Source organism: Apus apus, chromosome 3 (genome assembly GCF_020740795.1).
Source record: "Apus apus isolate bApuApu2 chromosome 3, bApuApu2.pri.cur, whole genome shotgun sequence".
Taxonomy (NCBI): domain Eukaryota; kingdom Metazoa; phylum Chordata; class Aves; order Apodiformes; family Apodidae; genus Apus; species Apus apus.
The window spans coordinates 11,830,164-11,843,287 of record NC_067284.1 but is presented as its reverse complement, the minus strand read 5'-3'; positions in this window follow the sequence as shown (position 1 = coordinate 11,843,287).

Sequence of the window (13,124 nt, the reverse complement as noted above, 5' to 3'; positions counted from 1 at the left end):
ACTTTTGCTACGGCAAAGGCAGGGGAACTTCAAATGCCAACAATACCACGGAGATGCATTAACCCACAGAGATGGATTAACCCGTAAGTGTTGCCCCAAGAGCTCTTGGCTTTTTTCCCTCCAACCACCCCTTCTTATTATTCATGTTTAGCATTTTGACAGGTTAAAGCACAGTGATGTTCCTCTCTGTGACTTGTCCTGACTATTAATCCCAGGGCTTGATTATGAGAAGATGCCTCTTTTATATTTGAGGTTAAGCAACATGATAGCCCAGATTAGTTGAGAGGCTGCCTCCCAAATGCTAGGGCCCCAATTTCATGGGTCTCCTGGTTAACCCAGCCTTACAAAATCCTGTGAGAAGTCAGACACAGCACTCACTGTTTGGATATGACTGATTGCAGTCTAACAGAAAGGGGAAAACAACCCTCTCTAATTACAATTAAATGTAGAATGTGTATTAATGTGTAGAATTCCTATGTATTAATGTCTTCTAAACCTAGATCACCCTAATCTGCAATGACCAGATTCATCACCAGCATCACCTCATTCAGGTGCCTCCTTGAATAACTGACTTGTTTCCTCCCTGTCCTTTTTTCCCCTCTTTTTCAGCTCTCATAATACTGCACAGTACAAGTACCTGTTGCAGAAAGGAGGGGTAACTGTAGCTAGTCTTACACCCTTAGAACTGACCTGTTTCTGAAACAGCACTCGCAGCCCTTTAAGGCAAACTTTTTATCAATGGCCAAGAAAGTTCTCCACACTTTCTTTTTTAGTAACCCTCCAACATTATAATACCCATCACTTTCTCTGGAGAACAGAGCCTGACCCATGCCATACCTTGGGATAAAAGCTGCTTTTTGGAAGAAATACGAGATTGGGACTCAAAATCAGGAACATGCTGAAAACAGTAGGTACACAGTGTTACGAACGCACCTTGACAGTGTCTGACACTTCCATTCTTCCATCTGAAGTCTCTAATTTATCATAGGATGTACTGGATGTACTGTGACTGCTGGTGAGGATTAAACATAAAGAATGCTCTAGTTTAGCTTTCTGGCCTCCGAATCTGTGACCGGTTGCAGTAAAATTGGCACATGGGCCCAGAGCTTCCTTCAGTCTTGGCTGGAAAGCTTCTGGCTCCTCACCAAGGTGAGATCTGGCCTGGAACCAGTGAGTCACTGAGCTGCAACACCACATAAAAGGTGAGACATTTAGACAGCATTGCAGTGGAAGGAGTTTCAGGAGACTGGCAGCCTTCTTGCAGCCCTGTGAGCATGAGTAGGGCAGAGTGTTTGTGGGTGTTCTCTTCATTCAAGTGATGCTGACAATAGCACCCATCTCCTTTAGAGAACACATCTCACGTTCCAGGTTGTGTGTGCCCTAAACAGAACAGAGCCTCAAGCCAGATCTTCTGATCTCCTTTCTCTTCCAGCTGAATCCATCATACCGAAAACACTAGAGTATCCCAGACTCTCAGTAAGGTCTTAATAAAACATACAAATAATAACTCAAAGATAAGTAAATTATTTCAATGGGGAAAATTCAGGTTGAGTGGCTGAAACAGATTAACTATGAAGACTGGTAAATAAGCTTTCCTTTATGCACTGGGTCTAGAAAGGTAGGCCCATTCCTCCTGTTCTTGTTCAACTTTCAGTGGCTTCCTAAGCCAAAGAAATCCCATCAAGGTTTGGTATTAAGTCTGCTCCCATGTCACAGACAGGCCTTCTTAAACATGCTTCTCAGTCTGCTCTTTGCTTGCTGCCCTTTTAGCCCACTGCCTACCCCACTCTTTATTTGGGAACACTGTACCATGCCCACCTCTTAGGAAAAAAAGCCACTGTCCTCCCTTTGTCTCCTCCCCAGAGTTTTTGGCTTGATCTGAGGGCAGCAGCAAGGACCTTCTCATTCTTATAACCTCTGTAAAGCAATGTACAATACACAATAGTGGGCATCAAATAAATTAGACAAGGAATACTTGTGTTCTGAGGTTGTGGCATATTGTGCTGGTTTTATATCTGCAGTGTTTCGTGTGGGGGTCTTTAGAAAGCCAGAGTTAAAGCAATGGTTCATGAGAAATAGAGTGCAATTAGCAAAGGCTCCTGGAAGCATGCAGGGCAGGAAAACCAAGCTTTGCAAATCCTGGCCTTAGCCTGGAAAGAAGCGGTTTATGATCATGATGCTTTTTGCCCTGTCAACATCATGGTAGTGTATAACAAAGGCTGCTGAAGATCCTCCCCAGAGCTGCATTAGAAACAAGAGTGGGTTAAAGAGCAGAGGGCACTGAACTGCCTCCTCAGCTATTTGAATGCCAAGAGAGATACACTGCATGGCCAAGAACTGTTTGTAAAGTAGCAGTTAAGCTCTGCTGTTGACACACCAGCCAAGTAAGAGGCCCCATGGTGTTGCATTCAGAAGTTCTGATATCTTCCCTCACTGTATCTTAAACAAGAGGCTCTGTGGTGAACTCCTGTCAGCATCTTTTCATTTCTGTCCTGACCCAGATTCTGAGTCTTTGCTTCAAACTACATGAGATTGGAGGGATCAGAGGCCACTTCGCTCTATTGTTGGCAGCTAGGTGCAAGACTGTCCAGGGAGAGGTAGGGTGGAAGTGTTGCAAAAAAGGCAAGTCTCAAAAATGGATACTTCTACTCGGGAAATCCTAAAATGCCACTGTATAATCTGATGGTGCCAGGCACAGACAATACACTGCCCGTGGCAGCCAGCAGCCCTGCTGTCCTGAGGGCTTCAGTGGAATAGTGGTCGAGGAGCGATGTAAGCATATGTGTCTCTCTCTTCCAGGTCTCTTGATCCCATCACTTTGATTTCCAGGTTCAGTACCTTTAGGTTGAGGATAGGGAATAACAAGTTGTGAGAATATTTTTTTTCTTTCTTTTTTTTACTGTCCTTTGTTTTGTTTTGTTGTTTGTTTTTTAATCAAAATCTCTGCAAGTGCGCAGAGAACTGGGGGGGTTGCTGCTGCACCATTGTTGTCAAGGCCACTTGTGGTACTTTCTCATTAGCCCGTGTATTGGGAAGTCAATCTGCTGCTCAGGAAGCAGCACTGCAAATGGTTTTCAGCCACAGATGATGCAGCCTGGCTTTGAACTGCTTAGGCCTCCTTGTAACAGGAGCACCAGCAATATTCATTTAATGTGCATTGACCTTTCCCTGACCTGGGAGACAGAAACAGCTCCTGCTCTGGCTTATCACCATGCCTTTTTCTGTAGAGGTTTCTGCTTGGCAGACTGCAAGGAAGAAAATATTAAATTCTGTCTGCAAAAGGTGCAAGGGGTGCTGTTTTTTTTTTTGCTTCAGCATTGCTGGGGGACAGAAGAAATTTGTTTATTTTTCCTCTCCTGGAGCTGTGCTGAGTACATACACCAACTTTTGAACCTTAAAGGGCGGTAATATGGGGTGAGAATAAGGGAGTAATCTGGACAATGGGCGTCCCTAAGGCTTCAAAAATAACTGTTCCCCTCACCTTCTGTTGCTGCAGCAGGCTCACACCACTTACCACTCACCAGGAGACCTCGATCACACAGGATGAACCAGGGGATGACAGGAACTTCCTGAATATAGACAAATCTATCAAGTCTCACGCTTCGGACATGAAACTCTGAACCACCTCCTGCTCTTAAGCTGATACTGCTTGTATGTTCAGCTGCAGAGCCACAAGCTTTTTATTTCCATGTCCAATCACAGCAGAAGAAAGACTGGGTATGTGCCATGACGTGGATCCTCTGACCCCAAAGAAACCTGATATACTACACAGTAGCAGGCCAGCACTGCCTAGGACCCAGGGTACCAAAATTTGAGCACCCATAACACAGTCATAAATGAGGAGGAGGGGAAACATGAGGCAGATGTGAAAGGGTATGAAGAAAACATGTCTTCCTTGCAAACCAGCCAGAACTCAAGGGAAAAGATCATGAAGGAGAACACAAAATAAAAAATTACTGCTTGGCCAAAAGCATAAGACTTCGTACTTGAGCTGGATAAGCTTTTGCTGTCAGTGCTTCACAACCATCACAGTACCCAGCTGGGCCAACCATGCCTCAAGACCTGATGGTATACTTTAATCTCATTTGACAATAGAAGGCCACTTTTGCTCTATTTATTCCCACTCTGTCTTGTTTTATGCCTCCTTGCTCTACAGATTACTCTGAGAATAAAAGAAAAACACACTGCAGTTTCAATTGCCTCATTGGAAGAAGGTCATTATATTTCCATTTCCTTCTTGGCCTTTCTTGCTTCTCCGGTTTATGGGTTGCTGACCTACTGATGTGGTCTTTGATTTGAACTCTGCACTATATGCCAGGGCTTGAAAGAACTCATCCAAGGAGCAAATGGGCATTTGTCAGAAATATCTCTCCAAAGACAGAACAGGATGGAGCCTCAGATGTCTCAGAGAGCCTGACCTGGATACGAAAGGGTTGTGCCATGTTGAACTGTTCTGATATTGGTTGTCACCTTGGCTGATAATGCAGGCAAACGTCGGACACTCTTTGCCCATTGCAAAGAAGCTGTGAAGAAAAGTCTCACTTTTCCAACGTGCTGGCTGTAGGGCTGTGAACCCTCCCTCTAATATATTTGCACAAACTGTGAGATTCAGGAGAGGTAAGAGTTTCATTTCAGCTATTTATCCCATGTAGAATCAGAAAACCCAGAAAGAAGGAGCTAAATGTGTCTGGGCAATAAATTAGTTTAAACAAATTGCAGTCACAGGACAAAGCCTTCCTACAGAGAAAGCCCAAGAGGGGGCAATACTAGAGACAATTGCACTTAGCTAACCCTGGCACTTCTAAGGCTCACCTCTCAGTGCTACTGATGGCTATTTTTCTTTTTACATCAAGTTTACATAAAATTAATAAAAAACAAATATTTATACCATCAATTTATGGGCTTGGTTCTGTCATTTCTGCTATTACCTGTATTTCTCTTCCAGTGTGCAGAAAGCTCCCCACCCCCAGTTCTGTAAGGCATCCAAGTTTGATCAGCTTGGCATAATCTCTGCCCTCTGTTCTGAGATCCCCTCCTGGGTCCCTGCCCCAATTTGAGATCAATGGGAACATATCGTCTGACAAAATGACTATACCCCAACTCAGCGCACTCCTGCTCCACATTCTGCTAAGTTGATTATAGAGCTAATTGGATACAGGGAGCAAAGCAATTTAACTTCCCTAGAAGATGACAGCACTGAAATGCCCAGAGCCATTGAGAGTAGCTCTGTGCAGGAGCTAATTTTTCCATACTGCTTACCACAGGCAGCCTTCATGCACTGGAAGTTTCAGGGCAATACTTTTCATCAGAAAAGATGTGAAATGTTTGGAAGCACAGTGCACCAGCCCAGGACATACATTTGCTCATTCTTTAATCTATGTCAAGGTGTGCCCCAAAAGGCCCTTTTCACCACTGGGAAACATAAGAGACAGTAGCATTACAGCACCTAAGAAAAAATATGCAGAGAACTGAGTGAGTCCACGGCCGTTCTCTAAAGCTAGCTGAGGAAAATGGAATAAAAGGGAAGACTGAACATCTGGAGCAAACTAAGCAAAGGAAAAGAGGAAGAAAGGCAGCCAAGAGGAGAGGCTTCCCTTTCACTGGGGTTCCTATTTCATGGACACTTAGAGCAATGGCACTGAACAGCTTTGGGAAGGGATTTGTGATCACTTGGCAAGAGGCTGCTGATCAAGCAGGAACTTGAAGGCTGCTCCTAAAGTATATCCCTATGGATTCTGAAGCCTTGCAAAGGACTTTTCCCTCCTGGTACTCAACAATGCTGGTTACTCATGGGTGTGACAGGGAGGGGACCCCATTTTAAAAAGTTGCAACTTCTTGAAGGTTATCTCAAACACCACTCTAAGGACAATGACACAAGGAAATGTCGTTTCACCCATGGGCTCCAGCAGAGAGAACAGCAAACCCTGCTGTTTTCTGTGGTACTAAGGAAGTGCTCCCTTGTGAAAACAGGAGAGCCTGTATACCCAAAACATCCCAAGTCCACTGTGTGATCTGGGCCCTGCCAGATGCCTCAGTCCTATTTCCTGCAATGGGTGCAGGGCTTTGTGCTGGGGGCAGGGGAAAGGCCTCCTTTCCCGAGCACTGCCCTAGAAAATGCAACCTGTTGTGCATCAGTACATCACCCCCTTTGCCAAACAAAGAGCAGATGGGAGAAAAGCTCTACCCCTAAATGTAGATTTATTAACACTCAGCACCAGGAAAGTCAAGGTCAAGGGTTAAAGCTTGCCTTTATCCATCACCTCTTGATCTGACCTTGGTGGGGATTTTTTGCAAAGGGCAGGGACAGTTGACGCCTTAATGAGCTGCTCTTCCCAGGAGACTCAGCATGATGAAAAAGTACTGAACATTCACCTTCATGTACCAGTGCAACAATACAGGTTTGATTGGTAATAAGTTTCCCATTAAAAATACATGGGAATTTACCTCAGAGAGGCAGGGAGTAGACCCCACAGGATAAAGTCAGTCCAGCTAGATGTAAATGAAGGCAATTACATCCATGTATTTGAGGCTTTCCTTCCTCGTTCTTCTTCAAAGAAAACAGGCTCGTTTCAGGAAGGAAAACTAGACTGAAAACCAAATTCACAACTGTGGTTTTTTAAGTGGGTCAATTACATTTTGATATTTGAATGACAGTGTTTCAAATTCAATTAAGATGGTGTATATTTAATATTAACTTACATGCAGGTATAATAGCTGCTTTTCAGAATGAAATGTTTCTTAAATTATGTGGAAATTAAGTTTCTAAAGGAAAAAGGAAAATACAACTTGGGTGGTCACTGAAACCATTAATTTTAATGAGTTAGTCAATATATTGAATAATACTAGGAAGGATCTAATGATGTTTTATCCTGAGGAACTACTTGAGGTATTTGTTCATCTCTCAGTCAAGACTGAATGTCACAAGTTTTGTCATTCGTTTGAACTTAAATTCAAAATACAGTAAACAATTGGTTCTTCAGTGCTTGCCTCTTTTTCCTGTCCCCTCCCTCCCCTCCAAACATACTTGGAGAACCTGTAGCAGTTTGCTCAGTGGATCTATGGGTTTAACTCAGTGGATCTATGGAGGTTGTTCAGTGGATCTATATTTCTGAACTCGAACTTCGACCTCATATTCATAACTGATGCAATCTGAAGCATGGAACTTCACAGCAGACAAAATATCCCCTTCTGCTGCACTGGTCCTCTGTTACTACTGCCACTGACACAGAGCATTTATATTTATGCAGGTAAGCACAGGGGAGAAGGCCAAGTCAGTCACCAGCCCTGGAATAATGCTAAAAAAATACTACCATTTCATGCAGGATAAAGGCAGAAAGGCTATACACATAATAGTTTACACCCCTGTTTGCTAACAGACCTAATCCAGCAGGATTAAATTATTCTCATCTGTCAACATTTCACATTTTACTTTCTGTGCAGTACAGCATCTTAGGTAAAGCTAGGGATGCAGGTGGAGTTCATGCATCAGTCTGAGGAAAATGAGGTGCCTTGGAGTACTCAGCTTATGATACCTTTAAAGGTGCCCAGCAAGTTCAGAGCAAACACTGTAAAACCCAGCTCTTTTTTTAAATTGTCTCCAGCTGGGGACCAAAAGATGAAGGAACCATAGTCACTACCATTTTTTAAAACTTCGGCCTTGGTTTAAAGAGCTGAGCTGAGAACACGGTACCGTGTGAACTGTAACAGCCTCATAAAGCAAACCTGGACCTGTAAAATGCCTAACAAATGACCAGATGAAGGGCCAGGCACTCCTCCGTCCACTTGCAGCAGCAGCATTGGTGAAAGTGAAGGCACAAAGCATCTGCCACAGCACATGCTCCCATCCCAGGAATGAGCACATCAGGTATAAAAAACCAGACAACCCAGGCAAGAGCCCTGGGCCAACTAAAGGGATGCTGAACAGGTAGATTTGAACAAATGGCTCTTTGGCTTTTTTGCCTTTCTGCTCACTCTGCCTTTTGTCCTGCCCTTCTGGGAGGCAGCCACAGCAGGGCACATCGTGTGGCACCGGGCTGCGTTCACCTCCTCCCCAGAAGCTGCAGGGAACTGACAGAGATCCCTTGGTAGCACTCACCAGTGCTCAGTGCTGCCAGGACAGGCTTTGGGTTCAAATGACATTTCTCCCTGGGCACTTCCCATGTGTTTTAGGCGAAGTGCCTCACTCAGAGCACTTTATTCTTTCTCAATATTGCATTTATAAGAGGAGCTTCCTCACCCAAGAGCAGCAGACACTCCTCCTACTCCGCCTTTCCCTGTCATCCTCCCTGGCCCCATAAAACTACTATTTAAAACCAGGAAAAAATACTTTGGCAAACAATCTTCCCTCCACCCTCCCTGCTATCTGCTTATATATCCTTGACTGCAAGACATCCAGTACAGAACAGTCATCAATTTTTAATTCATTTAATCTCTTGGTAACAGTGTTCTCATGAACTGAAGGGCCCCTGAGGAAGCTTCAGAGAAACCTCAGACTAGCATCTTTCACTGGATCCAGGGATAGGAATTTGTGAATCTAGTGGACTCTGAGCAAATGGATTTATGGGTTAACGAGGAAAAAAATATTTAAACCTGATAACCTTTAAGACCCAGACAAATCAAAACATATTGTAAACCAGAGCACTGTGCTCTAACACAGCACAGAGCAAAATAAGCACCAGGGAGAGAATTCCCTGCATCAGAGTGTTTAATGATTCAGCAAACTCAGGCAGGAGCCCTCTGAGTAAACATGAGGGTTTTCTGCCCTCCTGGTCCCACTACTGCTTTGTTCTTGTTCCAATAAGCTCAGAGAAAATCTTAATACACTGTCAGTCATTAAATTGTGCCTGCTTAAAGGCCCTGCAAGTCTCAAGAGGAGTTAGTTTTTCTCCTCAAGCCTGTAAGTGTGAGAGAAGCTAATACCATGTCTATCTACATCATTCTCCAAAAAACTGTCTTTCAGGAATGGGAAAAACGGTACCTGTGTACAGCATGAATGTTAACTGGCTCTGCAGGTGCTTTAGGGCAGGGAGAAAGTGGATTCTTGGTTATATTCCATCATGTCATATAATGGTAGCCCCCAAAAGCCCCAGTAAGAAGTGGCTTTCATTGTACTGGAGTGTTGCATGAAAACAGGGAAAGAGCACATCCCTGTCCCTGGCATTTTATAATCTAATGAGACAGGTTAAAAAAATAAACTATATCTCCAGTTCTGTGACAGCTAGAAATGGTGCATTTTATCTGAACCTGAGCTTTTTAGTCACTGAATGTTTAAGAACTACAGTTCCCTGGGGAGGCTTTTGGAAGGAGGAAACGAGTTTGATCACACTAGGTATGATAATGAACTCAGTGCATATCACCTCTATAGCATCCAAGTATAGCTCTGGATATCCAAAGCTACTGCCAGTGGATATCACAGACAAACACAGCACTAACAAGGGCAACTGGATAAAGAGGCCTAAAACATCCAGCTTCTCTTCCCACCTCCCCCAGGCATCCTCCCTGTCCAGTATTTCATTACCTATAACACCTGGCAAGCTGCTCTGTAGGGATGGGCATGGCCAAGTCCTGCGTGGTTTCCAGAGGCAGATGCTGAATAGCTAATTCAAGCAGACTCAGTTGTAAAGAGACTGTGACTTGTTCACAGTTACACTAAATCACACAGCACAATTTCCTGTTTTGCACCTTAACGTAACAGGCGGCTCCTGTAACGACAGGCAGCACAGGAAGATGAGGCACTCAGAAAATTCATCTTTTTTCTCAGGCTCCTTAAGATTAAGCAATGCATAGGACATCTTGGGGCTATTTTTTTTTTTTTTTTTTCTGAAAATGGTGACTAGAAAATCATGATGAAAAATGTGGCCTCAATGTTTAGCACTAAAGCCCTTGTCACGACACCCGCTGGTAGAGCTGCAGCTCAGCCAGACACGTGGATGCTGGGACAATTTGCATAGTTACTACTTCTTGCAGAGACTCCCTCTAATCTTTGATGCCTTTTTCTATCCAGGTTATTTGTCATTTGCCAGCAGCAACCCCTGATCCTTTGCCTGTGAGCCTCCTGCTCTGTTGCACACTATTAAGAACATTATTTTCCATTCTCCTGTCAGTGGAGAGTGCTGGTGATTAGCACTGCAATATCTGGTCCCCTTTATTGAAAATGTTAATCCTTCCTTTTCGCAGGGTTTCTTTAGCCAGGGGTGTTAATACTTGGTTAATAGAATCAGGCTGCCTTTTTCTTCATCTTTTGTGTGTGTGTGTGTTAGGGAGGGATTTTATGTGGGTTTTTTTTATCTTTTGGTCAGAATTTATTGTGTCTGTCTTTTGATATTATGTTTTTTTTCTCCAGTGGGACTGCTTTAGGTTTCCTTGCTTTTCTGCCATGACTATTCTAATGCTTTTCTGACATTAGCACCTAGAACACTCATTGTTCTGTGTCTTTTCTGGTTTCTGCAGTCTTTAAAGGTTGCTTAAGAGTGTGTCTCTGAAGGTGGAGTTACCTGAGTTCATCATCATCCCTCCACACCTCAACAGAGGAATGAAAGCTGGGAGCATTCCCTCACCTGCTTTCTTTAACAACGGCTTTATTTGGCATTCCACAAACCACTCTTTCAACCTGAAGGTGCTTTCAGCATTTGCATGGTAAATGGCATCAAAGATCACCACCCACTGCTCATGAGACATTCTTCCAAGAAGAAAGCACAGCTCACCTGTTGTAATTACATGGATCCCAGATTCTGTTCCAGGGGGAAAGGTGAGGCTGCTGAGATCCAAATGCAGACCAGGGAAGCCTGCAGGATGCAGGGCAGGTAGGTTTGCATTGCATTCCAGTGGTATAGTCTTTTAATGCTTATCAGGTAGTACTTCCACAAAGAGCACAGATCCTGTCTGCCACAAGTTGCTGTTGTGATGACTCTCTTTAAAAGAAAAAGCATCACCCGGAGCAATGTAATCACCAAAGGAAGGAAAGTGCCAAGTCACCTGAAGCTTTGTGTCTCCTGATTGCAATCATATTATACTCTTAAGCATAGAGAAGCTGCTGTGGCAATGGAGCTAGAAAGCAGCATCTGTTCAGCATCTGTCCATTGTGGATACGGGACTTGGAGACTATTTTCAAGGTAGCCACAGCACACAGATGCTCCTCCACTGGAGATAGCTTCAGCAGGCACACATAGAGCTGGATGGAGCTGTGGGAACTTGGCTTCCCCTCTCCATCTATCCCTCTCCATCCATCCAGCCAGCCAGCTGAGGCAGCCAGGAGCAGTGGAAGAACACCAGGGGCCTGCCTTATACCTTCTGCAAACAAGAGCATGAGGTTGTCAGAGTTGTCGTTTTACTCCTTCCGTCTAAATTCCCATTAAGGCATCTGGCTCACACATAAGACACCCCCGCAGATGAGCACCTGGGAGGGTGTTGCTCACCGAGGTGCGCAGCCCCTGGTGTCTGACCCACGCAGCAACGCAACAGGCTGCTGAAGACCCCGACCATCAGGATGGCACTTCAGGCGCCTGCAGAAGTTGCCACCCGGTGGCAGGAAGGAAACATTACAAGAGCAAGCGAGGAATCCGGTCTTGGACACCAACCATCGCGGAAAAAGTTGGATCTGCTCGTGACTTGACTCCATAATCAAAACACCCAGGATGTCTGTGGGCTGTGGTGAAGATTTGAGCGACATCCATCTCTAATTATATTAATTGGATAGCGCTTTTTGCCCCTCCAGAAACCCTTAGGCTTTTGTTTGCAGGGAATAAATAAAGAGGGATTAGTTACGTTTATCTGTGTTTTCCTAAGTCTTTAGAGAATAACTGTTACGTGTAATTAAGTAATTTCACTGTCCTTGACCAAGCTGATAGCAAATTACCAATGTAGGGTAGGACATTACTTACAAGGTCCCGTTACATTTTAAGACTAGACTACATGGATCTGGGGTTTATTGATTTTCAATTATTTTTTGACAGGAACAACTGGAAGCAGTGGTCTTATGAAGGTGAAAATCCAATGTGCTTTGACAAGCTGTCTTTGTCTAGCAACATTGCTTGGCTGTATGTCTGTCTTCTCCACAAAGGCTCTGCATTGAGCCAGCTGCACAGCAACTCTTTTCGTTCACAGCTTTCCCTTGGCCAGTGTCAAACATGTTGTGCTGGTGGGATATCTTCAGGTAGCCTTTGCTAAGCTATATCATCCCAGATTGACTCTCTGTGATCCAGTTAATTGATGTGTAAATAATTCACACTCTTCAAGGATCCAGCTTAGCTGCTTCCCCTATGCTTTTCTGCCTCTCAAATCACTAATCCATATTAGCCTTTTCTTAAAATCTGCTTCCAGTGAGGTTTCCCACATAATTGTCACCACAGATTGATGAGTTTCTCTTCAGGAACCATGAAGCACTGACGTGCAGAGAGAATGTAATACCGTCCTGTCTCAAAATAGATTATCTTGTCCAAGATAAAGATAACATTACCTTTACCTACTTTGAAGGTACTTCATTGAGCACGATAGACCCTTACAGATTCCCAGGGACTATGTTCTCCTTCAACAGTGACCAGATACTCCACCTTAAAAATTACTAATCTTATTCCACTTTTGGTTTTTAGGTATAAATTAATTTAGTATAATCACACAAACATCGTTCATTCTAAACATAGGCACTACTCAGCCAATAGAAGGCTTGGAAGCATGTCCACAGCTCCTGACAAAGAAAGAAATGGCAAAGAGAAAGAAATCTTCCAAAGAAACACTGCACTGATGTGCTTGCCAAGACACCTGGCTAGAAATGGTTACAGCCAACTACTGTGCTCTAGAAAGTGTGGTATCAAGGCTAAGTCATCAAAACTGAAGGCAGGAACTAATAATAATTAAAGGGTGGGGTTTTTTTTGTCTTCCCCTGGGAACTAGCACTCAGGATGGAAAATGAAACTCTTTCACTAAACCCCATTGTGTGGCTTTGTGTTCTAAACACACTGGGGAAAATAAGAGGAGGAGATTCAATAAAAGCATCTAGGAGAAACTTGAGCTACAGCCAAGAGTCGTGATCTGGACAGTGCCAAGACAACAGGCAGCACAGAGAAGAGGGGCTGCTTCCAAAAGAAGTTTTGGAGAGATTTTACCCTGCCAAACCCTCCCCCCAGCCC